This window comes from Marmota marmota, unplaced genomic scaffold (genome assembly GCF_001458135.2).
Source record: "Marmota marmota marmota unplaced genomic scaffold, marMar, whole genome shotgun sequence".
NCBI lineage: Eukaryota > Metazoa > Chordata > Mammalia > Rodentia > Sciuridae > Marmota > Marmota marmota.
The window spans coordinates 10,470,157-10,480,994 of record NW_026000119.1 but is presented as its reverse complement, the minus strand read 5'-3'; the positions used below and the strand labels follow the sequence as shown (position 1 = coordinate 10,480,994).

At 37.9% G+C, this 10,838-nt stretch overlaps 1 long non-coding RNA gene across 1 annotated transcript; it reads left to right on the top strand.

Annotated features, from left to right (window-relative positions):
- Positions 1–448: 448 nt before the first annotated feature.
- Positions 449–7,264, top strand: LOC107153599. Its single transcript, XR_001504934.2, has 4 exons — positions 449–626; positions 5,225–5,311; positions 6,680–6,895; positions 7,159–7,264. It is a non-coding gene; the product is annotated as an uncharacterized LOC107153599 (long non-coding RNA).
- Positions 7,265–10,838: the final 3,574 nt, after the last annotated feature.

The following is a 10,838-nucleotide window of genomic DNA, read 5'->3' as shown; positions in this document are numbered from 1 at the left end:
AATGTAGTTTTAATTTACTGCCCATGGGTCATTTTAAAATCTAATAGGAATAATCTAAATCATCCTATTTCATTAATAGGTACTGCAACTAAATATTCAACTTTGTAATCCATAGATGGCCTTTCAGTCTTGGGTTTGGAACATTAAAAATCAAATTAGTGCCTTCCTTATTTTTTTAATACCATAGGTCCAAAATTTTAATATGCATGAAGATGACCTTATATATGGAGATTTGCTTAAAATGCAAGATTTTGACTTGGCAGCTGCTTGGCCTGTTGAATGCTGAGCTTAGGCATGCCTTGGCATGTATCCTGAACTTGCTCTCTCTGCCCTCATTATGGCCGTCAGGCTCATAAAGACAGCTCCCAAGTCAATGCGAATGCCAGATCAGCTAGGGAATTTGTAACATTATTTGCTTTGAATCAAAGTTCATTTGGTTGACTCTGGCATTCAGAATATTGGCCTGGGTCCTCCTAATTTGTCCTTGTTTATACTAAAGTAAACCTCAGGTGATGTTTCAAAATCTTGATGAACAGGAAACCGATTGTTGAAGTAAGTGAAAGGCAAAAATTCTTTTTGTGTGAAAGTCCACTGGATTTTTGAAGACATGTGTGTATAAACGATCGGTGAGTCACCAACATGAGTGAGTTTATTATGTATCACTATGATTTTACCTTTAATCATAAATTTTTAAGTGGGATAATTTATAATTATTTAAAAGCCATTATAAAATTTCAACACTCTGTATGTCTTTATGTTCATTTTAGATTGGGATCCAAATCTGACTATTCTTACTTAGATTAGAATAATATGCCAAGATGGGAAATCGGAAATTTTATGATTGACAGAATTATCTTTTTTTGCTCTATCTACAAGAATGACTAGGGATCACATTTAAGAAGTTTAGAATAGTTGATAAATTCCCAACATTTTTCATTTCCATTATAATTAGCAATCAGCCTATTTGGTCAGCCATGAAGTTTGCTTAAAAGTGAAAAGAATGTCAGTAGTCATTTAGTTTCTTTGTTGTTGTTGTTTTTTTTTTTTTTTTCAGGCTTATTAGATAAATGTGCCCTAAGAGCAATTAGACTTTAATTAGAAGTGTAATTGGAACTTCCTGTGTATCTTGTTAAACAGCAGATTATGAATCAGTACATTTGGATCTGAGATTTGGTCTTTTATCCAGCTCTAGCTGATGATGAGGGTGCTGCGTTTTGAGCCATTATATGTATGCATTACATAGAACAGGGCTCAACAGAGGCTGGGTTAATTGGATTCAGGAAAACTGATTCCATGAGGACATTGCATGACTTGGTTGATCATTTTCTCATTTATTGAATAAATGTAATGAGTGCCTGCTATGTTCCAGGAAAGTAACAAGAAGGCACTTGGTGTCTATGGTGAACAAAACAGATACATAGGAACCTGCAGACCATAGTAGTGAGAACCACCAAATTCTGATTTTCTCCCTTCTCTAAGTCTTGTAGAAAAGAGTTATATTAAAGAAATAAACACATATAAATATAGGTATTTTAGTTTGTTTTCTATTGTTACAACAAATTACCTGAGGCTGGATATTTTATAAAGAAAGAGGTTTTATTTAAATCACAGTTTGAGAGGTTGAAAGTCAAAGATTGAGCAAACTTTATCTGTTGGGCCTCTGATGAGCACCCTATTACTATATCATGGTGGAGAAGAGGAAAGGAAAACAGCCACATGCAAAAAAAGGCCAAGTGCATGGGGTGGCCTCACTTAATAATCCCTTCTTGCAAGAATGCACTCACTCTGGAAGACCATTATTAACTGCCGAGAGTAGTGCCCCCAATGACCCAATTACCTCAGACTAAGGCTCATCTTAAAGATGACCCCATCTCTACACAACCACACTGAGGACCAGCCTACGGCACAAGAACCTTTGGGAGACAAACCACATCTCAATTATAGCAAGAGGATTGCAAATTCTCATACATACAATGAAGAGTAATGAAAGAGGCTTAGAGATTTACACCAGGGGTGAGGAAGTGAGTTTTTGCAGACTTGAAAGGGGCCTAAAGGTTAACTCAATGAAGACAGTGAGAAATGTACTTCAGGCAGGAGGGACATATCTTTGGTGGGACCCAAAGACAGGAAAAGTTTAACTGCTTCCTGGAACTGAGAGTCAGCCAGCGTAGCTACGGAGGAGTGAATGAAGAGGGGGACAAAAAGTGAGATTGGAATCAAATGACCATTAACTGGATATTCAAACAATGCTTTTGAGGGTGTAAACCGTGGTGCCTGCCCTAATGTGGACCGATACGCAGAGACCAAACCATGCAGCAATTTTGATTATAATGAAGTTGTTTCCTCCTATAGAAAACATTCCTGTTGTTGGAGGAGCACAACCCTGTTTATGGTGTAATAAATTACTCTGGGGATTGTGGGTGTGTGGTGAAAAAACCACAAAGTATTTTCATTTTATTTCCAAACACTTTTATTTGGCTTCAGAATAAGCAGTGTCAAAAAAAAAGATACTAATTTGAGGAATACTTCCATTATATTTTCATCTTGTTCCATTTACTTGTTACCTGTGCGTCCCCCATATTTAATTACTGTGTTCTATATATAAACTCACATAATGTTTTCATTTCTTGAATTTAAAGGGAATAAACATTAAGTAAAAATAAAATCCCCTTAAAGTATTTTAAGGTCATTGGAATGACAAAATAAATTCAAAGAACTTTTAGTGTTGAGGATGTAAGTCTGATGAACAAGGATGATAGACAGGTGAATCTCAGGTGTACATGCCAGAGGCTGGAGATGCAGAAGTGGATATTCACAAAAACAGGGGTCCTTCTCCCATTTTTGTTCACTGGGAAATTAAAATGCTTTACACAGATGATATAGAGATCTTAGAGCAGCTAGTTAAGATAATGTTTTAGAATTATGTCAAACCACTTTTTTTTTTTTTGCTTTCAATTACATTCTACCAACTTCCTTTGCATTTCTTCTCTTTAAAGAGAAACTTCTCACTGTCCTCCCATCCTTTCTGTATAGAACACCTAGATGCTGACAATGTACAATGCTCTTCTTCTATCACAGTGATTCTTCTACTTTCATCACCTCCTTAACTTTGGTGTGTCAGACTCTCCTCCAGAGCCAAGCCGGTTTCTGGCAGTGATTTGGTGCTTGGGGTACACAGTCACTCTCACAGGACACTAAGTACTGTTTCTGTCCCCCAAGAGCCTGGTGGGTGTGTGTGAGTGTGGGAGTGAGGGGATTCAAAGCTCCATGGCTTCCTTTCTTCCCTCTTCCCTGGCCCCTTACCACACGCCCTCTGATGCCAGTGGACTCATTCATTCTCCATGACCCATCGCCTCCTCTGGAACTAGTCCAGGTTTTCTCCGCCTTCCCATTTCCTCTGCCTGAAGCTCTAACTCTAAGACAGAGAAATGCTTTCCTAAAGAGATGAGTGATATCACATCCTTTTAAAACTGTTTATTTTATCCCTAGTCCGTGATGCACCCAGCAAGTTTAATTCCCTTTGTGTGATGCCCTTAACATTTGGAACTGAATCAAATTTATTTTAAATGTACTCTGGCATCTTGTTACTGAGAAGAGTTCTCTCAAGAATGCTTTTAAGTGAAGGAGTTATTCCAACATACTCACCATCGTGTACAAGTAAATATATTTTTTTTAACCTTTGTTTTCTGCCAAGACATGGAAACCCATATAAGATAAGGTTTTTGGGCCATCCCAGGTAATAAGTGCCCCACTTTCTACACGTGAGACAAGGTACTGATGCGGTCACTGGGAAACATAATAGCCATTTTCTGGTATTATCTACTTCTATGAGAAAACAGGTCTTTTAAATATAAGAAAAATATAAATTGTATATTGGTTACCAAAATAAAAATGAAGACAGCTAAATATAGTGCAGGAAAAAAAAATCACCTTAAATATGATCACTGCAAGGAAAAGAAAAGTTACCTTTGGGGACCACTTAGGTCACATTTTCCAGAATGAGTTTCCATGTTCTCATACTGGGTGGGCAGGGCTAGAGATGGGGGTAGGGATAAGAAAAAAATAGCTGGGGCCAATAGCTGGGGCCAAGTGGGCGTCGAAGACAAACGTCATTTCCTTATCCACGCAGGATGTCACAGTTGCCTCAGTACAGAGTGGGAAAGGAAGTGGGGGTGGCATGAAAGCAGAAGGTATGGGAACAAAACCCTCCATCCCTTAACTTTTCCGGAGACTTCCACAAGTTGAGGGACAAGGAACAACATTTAATAGAACTTACTATATTAAATGATTCACCAAGTTTCATCTGAGGACCTAGGAACTTGGCTCTCCTTTGGATGTAAGGTGACCATTAACTATTAACTTGAACACTGGATTTTAGTCCATTCTCACTTAGGACAGGGTGGCCAGACATGTTTGCGACTTTACCTTCTTCACAGATCAAATAATTCCATATTGTTAAAATTCTCACACAGGCAGAACCTTAAGGAGCCTAGGGAGTATAATGTATCTGAAATGACTCCAGGCTCAGGGCCTTTGCACTTACTATTCTCTCTTGAACATTGAACATTGCCCCCTAAATCTTTGCATGGTTGCCTCAGCATTCACTCAGCTGAAATGTCTGCTCAAAGAGAACTTCCCTTTTTCTCAATATACATAGCCATCATCACCTCAGCCCTCTTTATCTCATCTGATTTTTTTCTCACAGTTGTCATCATTTGAGACTATTGTCTCCACTTACTTTTTTATTGTCTATGTGCCTTCATTGTAATGAGAAGACCGGCCATGTCTATTTCACAGTTTATCCTCATCTGTAAAATCCTCTGGCACATAGTAGGTGCTCAATAAATATCACATTAATGACTAAGTGAGGCAAAAGTAATGCAAATTCTGGTTTCATAAGAATAATTTTATTAAAAATACTTACATAATTTTATTGAAAGTAATAAATAAAGCTCATATGTTGCAACTATTGAAAGGTTAGGCCAAAAAAGTAGGAAATTTGGGGTGAATCAACTTGCAAATTGGTTCTTCCATGAGCTGAAACTCAGGAGATAAATTAGTACTAAAAGGGGTCTCTTCCATTTACTTACCGTTTCTCTTCCTAGCTGCTCTTACTTCACGCACATGAAAACACTTTGTTCATTGTGTGGTACTTTACAAACGTCAAGTGTTTTTATTTGTATCACCAAGAGCCATGTTAATTCACCATACTTCTTTTTTTAAGATGAGAAAAACAATGGATCTGTGGAGGAGAACTGGTAGACACACACTGTTGAAGGTGCAGCACACGAAAGCAACCAACCTTCACTGGGTATGTACCAGGGACAATGGGCAATCACTGCTCTCAAAACACCCCTATAAAACACTCCTTATTATCAGATCATTTATCAGGGAAGGGCACTGAGAATAAAAGGGTTATGAGTAGCTAACCTTTTATGAGTAGGTTATGTCCAAGATCACATAACTTAAAATTAAAACTCATTGTGATTCCAAAGCTAATGGTTTCTGCTGTATTATGAGGGCTCCAGAAGGGAGATGCTGTATGAGAAAGGAGCCAACTGTACTGGCCCCTTCCCCACCACACACATTTCATACAGCATTTAAACATGATGGTTTGTAGCGCAGCAGAATTACCTGAAATACAGAGGCAAATGTAGACCGTTTCCTTCTGCCTCCTTGTTAAACAAGCTTCTCTTCCTCAGATGTCATTCCCACTGTGATTTTTTTTTTTTTTTGTGTGGAGGGTATTAGAGATTGAACTCAGGGGCACTCAACCACTGAGGCACATTCCCCACCAGATTTTATATTTTATTTAGAGACGGGGTCTCACTGAATTGCTTAGCACCTCGCTGTTGCTGAGGCTGACTTTGAACTCTCCATCCTCCTGCATCAGCCTCCAGAGCCGCTGGGATTACAGGTGTGCGCCACTACACCTAGTTCCACTATGATCTTGACTTATGCTGCCAACATCACTGTAAAGAAGAAAGAGGAGGGGGAGAAGAGGAAGGAAAGGGAAGGGAGAAAAGAGGAGGAGTCAGAAGAAGGAAGGGAGGAAGGAAGGGGAGGAGGAGAAGAAAGAGAGGGAGAGAAGAAGGAAACATGGAAGAAAACAAAGAACAGAAGGAAGAAAATAAATACATTAAGGTTCTGGGCACCAGGACTTTAACTTGTGTGTGTGTATGTGTGTGTGTGTGTGTGTGTGTTTGGGGGCCTAGTTTTTGTAGCTATCTACATCTCCTGTTGAAGAAAATGAAGCTAAGCAGAGAACCATCTTTCCTCTGTGTACATCTTATACCAAAATATCTAGCTCACCATCAATCTAGAGCTGCGATTTTTCTCTTACCTCAGATCTCTCTCTCCTTTTCCACAGTTAATGACCTCTAGTTTGCTACTGCTGGTCTTGGCGGAATGACCTTCCACTATGGAAATTTCTTTTTGCTATAACTTTTACAGGAGATACATCATTAAGTAAAGCAAGGGAGAAGGTGGGGTGTGAGTGTGGAGGAGATGATACAGGAAGAAAAGAGAAGGTGGCAAAACTTTGTTTTAAACAAAAAGCTAGACAGGAGTAGATGAGGGATCCCACTCACCCAGAGAGTGAGCAGGATTGCCCTGTGCTTAAGTTGGGTAGGGCCCTCCAGGGTAACAGGCCCCTTATGGATATGGATACACATTTCAGGTCTGAGTGCAACTGACTGGCTCTTCATGCCTCTACTTTCCACAATGGTCCCACTCCCGTTCCAGCCAGTGTTTCTTGTGGCTGAAGACATTTAAAGAATCATCAGTCATCCATACAGAGGTTCACCATCAAGCCATGTTGGCTGCTGGTCCTTCTCTGACTACTGCCTCCTCTAACCCTCCCTGATTATAGTAACTATAAACCCACACAGTTCTGGTAAGTAAGCATTTATCTTGTTCATCCTATTGAGAGCCTAAATTTTTGCCCTTCCTGTATCCCCAATTCTGGATTCTTATCATCGGATCTCCAAGCTTAATTTGAAAAATTTTGACATAGACAATATACCCAAGTAACCACTACCCCAAATCAGATAAAATTAATTTTATTCCCCCAGAAATCTGCTCAGTCCCCTTTCCAATCAGTTACTCCTTTGTCCTGCACCCCTGGAACGGTCATCTTTCTTATTTCTTCTCCTACAGGTTCATTTTACCTATTCTTGGACCTCATATATTGAAAAAATATATATAGCATTTTACCTTTTCTATGTCTGGTTGCTTTGGTTTAGTAAAATACTTTTAAAATTCAGCCACGTTATTGCGTATATCATTTTTTGTGTATGGCACTTGAGGATTGAACCTAAGCCCTGGAGCATGCTAGGCAACTGCTCTACCACTGAGCTACCAACCCCCCAACCCTGCCTATATTGTTTTCATTTCTTGCTAAGTAGTATTCTAATATGTAAATTTACCACATTTTATCTTTTCTTTGATTTGTTTACAGTTTGAAGCAATTATAAACAAGGCTGCCATGACACAGCCTGTACATGCTCTTTGGTAAATTCTAGGAATAGAATTGTTGGGTTATGAGTTAGATATGTTTATATTTATTTAAAAACTGCCACAAAGTTCTTCAAAATAGTGGGAAAAAGTGTCCTGGGCAAAAAGAAGAGGAAGAAAAACATCTAAGAAAAAAATATATGAATACTTACAATAAGCCCAAGCACAGTGTTTTACATGAGTTATTTTTAATAATCTATATGAAATGGATGGCATAATAACCATACATTTGCAGACAAGTGAAGTAATCAATTATTTCATTTTCTTCTGTTATTTTAGATAAATGTATTAGATAAAAATAAAATAGGCATGGTCCTAATATAGATTCTTTCCATCAGGAATCAAGATATCTTTTTCTTTATTAATCACTGTCTTTCTCAACAAGTTAGCCCAAAATTTCAGCTTCCTCTCTGATAGTATCAAAGACTCTCAATAGTTAGAAGCCACTATAGAGTCACAGAATTCTATGCCCATCCAAAGACTGGTCAAATCTTTTAACCTGAGGTAAGTAAATTTTCCAATTGTCATCCTAATGATGTCTTTTCTCGTTCCCCTTATCCACACTTTGACACTGGGAGAAAAGTTCTGGTGTTAAAGGGTCTAATGCTCCAGCACAAGGCCACATCACAGGCCACAGTAAAGACAAGAAACCAGTTCACAGAGTACATAATGAGTCCCCAACTTATCAAGAGCTGGTTGTAATAAACTAAGAATAGCTCACAGCTCACTTCCAAGTCGTTGGTGTTAGCTCTATAGTGCTGACAACAGAAAAAGTAAACAGTCAACAAAATGGCTATGACTCAGAGTGCGGACAAGGTATGTTTATTGAAAGCCGAGTCTGGCTCTTTCTTTGTATCCCACATAGTTCCTCCTTGTGCTGAGTTCCTTTTGAAGTCAATTAAAGCTCTGTGATGAAATGCAATATGAAACACATAGGAGAAACAGTAAGTGCAATGGGTAGTGGTTTAAATAACAACTATTTGGGGGGAAACTGCAACTGAATAAGAATCCATCTCAAATGACTTTCTAACATCATACTGGTTGATAACCAATTTATTGAGACTGGAGACTCAATACCCAAGTGATTGTTCAAAAAAATATTTCCTTCGTATGATTACTTTATATAAATATGGTTTTGTTTGTGTAGCATATTGGATAGTAAAAATTAAAAAATTTCATCAGAGCTTCTTCTCATTTAAAGATACCCCAAGCCTCTCAGTTCTGCACTGTGTTTCATTGTCTACAATATTTAGCTTTTTTATTCATTGCACTCAAATTTCACTTAAAGTTATTTACAACTGAAAAAGTTAAGCTTACTTACATCTTAAGGTGATAATAATTCATATTAGAAAAGAGTGCAGATATCCTAGATTTTAAAACTATCTAAAAATCCATAACCATATGCCTTAAGAGAAAAATTCTGAAAGCATTCAAAACAGTAAATAGAAGGCATCCTCAAGGAGTGCAAGACAGATTGAAGGTGGCAGAATTCTTGGCAGCAAGATTGAACATTAGAAGGCAAGCAGGCAATGACTTTAAGGTTCTGAGTGTCATTATTCTGAAGCTGGAATTAGATACACAAACTTGCAATCGAATGCAAAAGAAAGTGGAGAAAATTTAAGATGGACAGCAACTCAAATGACAGCTGGCATGCCCCATGTTAAAAAGTTTAGAAGAGATACTCTAGGGAAGAGCACTAAAAGGGAGAAAACTGAAGATTGACACCTGAAACAAGAAACACGAGCACCTGACTAGGATCCACAAGAAGCAAAGCAGACTAGACAGAAAATACCCGGAGATACACTGATGCACAGAAGGTGTTAGGAAGATTCCTCTTTGAACAGCAACATTTAAGTGACATTTCTGTCTCTACAATTGCAGTATTTTGCTTCATTCTACAATGCTGTAAATAGTATTAATTTTCAAGTTACCTATATGAAGAAGCACAAATGAAGCTAATTATAACAATAGAATGTCAAAATTATAAAATAGACTAATATTTACGTATTAAAATAAAGAGCAAAATGCATTAATCTCAGTTTTTTATTTGAAAAAAGTGATATTCTTTCAGTCAAGTCGATAAATACAAAACAGTGTTGGCAATATGCTGTGTAAGGTCATGAAGACCACTGAATAGAGAGAAATAAAATTTATAATTCACAAAAAATTGAGAATTAAATGAATTTGGGAGATACTGTTAGGGATTATTTTTTCTTCACAGGAGAATGAAATAGTGTATAAAGATAAAGTCAGAAAATAAAAGCTGCCACCCTATGATATAAAGTTAACATAATAACAACTAGAATAAGCCAAAGCAAGTGGATACCAGTGACTAGACAGAGGCAATGGCTTGAGAGAGGGACAATCCAGGCGGAAGACCTTTACAAGTTGTTAAATACAAATTTCACTCCTGATTTCTTTTGCTTTAATCACACCCAATAATTACTTTCAATAGAAATGAAAATAAAATTACGTACATTTCAGTGGCACCCTAAATGAATTTAATAAGGTTCATTTCTACGAAATTTTTTTAACTTTATATTTACTAACATTTTACCTTTTACAAATTAAAAATGCTGTCTTTAAGAAACTAAGGGGAAAATGTCATGAAAATACATCACTGAAGGCAACATGTCATTGATGGAGGAGGTGTCAAAGTCGTCCCTCTGGATTATGCTCTGGTTAGCCTGTTTCACACTGACCTCCCCTTTATAAACTGGAAAGTGGGCCCACATTAGACAACTCATGCAAGCTTTCATGTTCAAGATATACTGTCCTTACTTCCAAGATCCCTAATTGTTTTTATTCTGGACAACAATTTGCACTTTTCATGCTTCAGCTATTTTCATATTGAAATCCTTAGGAATGTTCTCTTCAGCTTGCACTGGGGAAATCGTTCCCTGATACCTTGAACAGAATTCTACAGGCTAATATCAGAAGCTTCCAACAGCAGAGTCAGAAGCCAGATCCCTGGATTGTGTGTCATTTTCACAGCACACATAGTGAGAACTCTTGAATGCATGAAGGGTGCTAGATGTTAAGAGCTCCGAAATGACTCATGTCAAATAGGGTTAGAATGGCAATCGTTTTTGGTCGGCAACTTCTCTTTCTCAAAACATGAGGAAACAAAGTAAGATGATGTCATAGAGCAAAAAGCATGAAGCCCAGAGGAGAGCCACTGACGGAATGGACTTTGGTTTGCTATCTGTTCATGTGGCCTGTGATAAAGAAAAGAGGTCATGAAATAGTAGAGTGTATATGGTTATAAAAATGACACATCAGATCTTTCTGCAGAAGAAGGTATGTTTCGCCCCTCCCCCTGC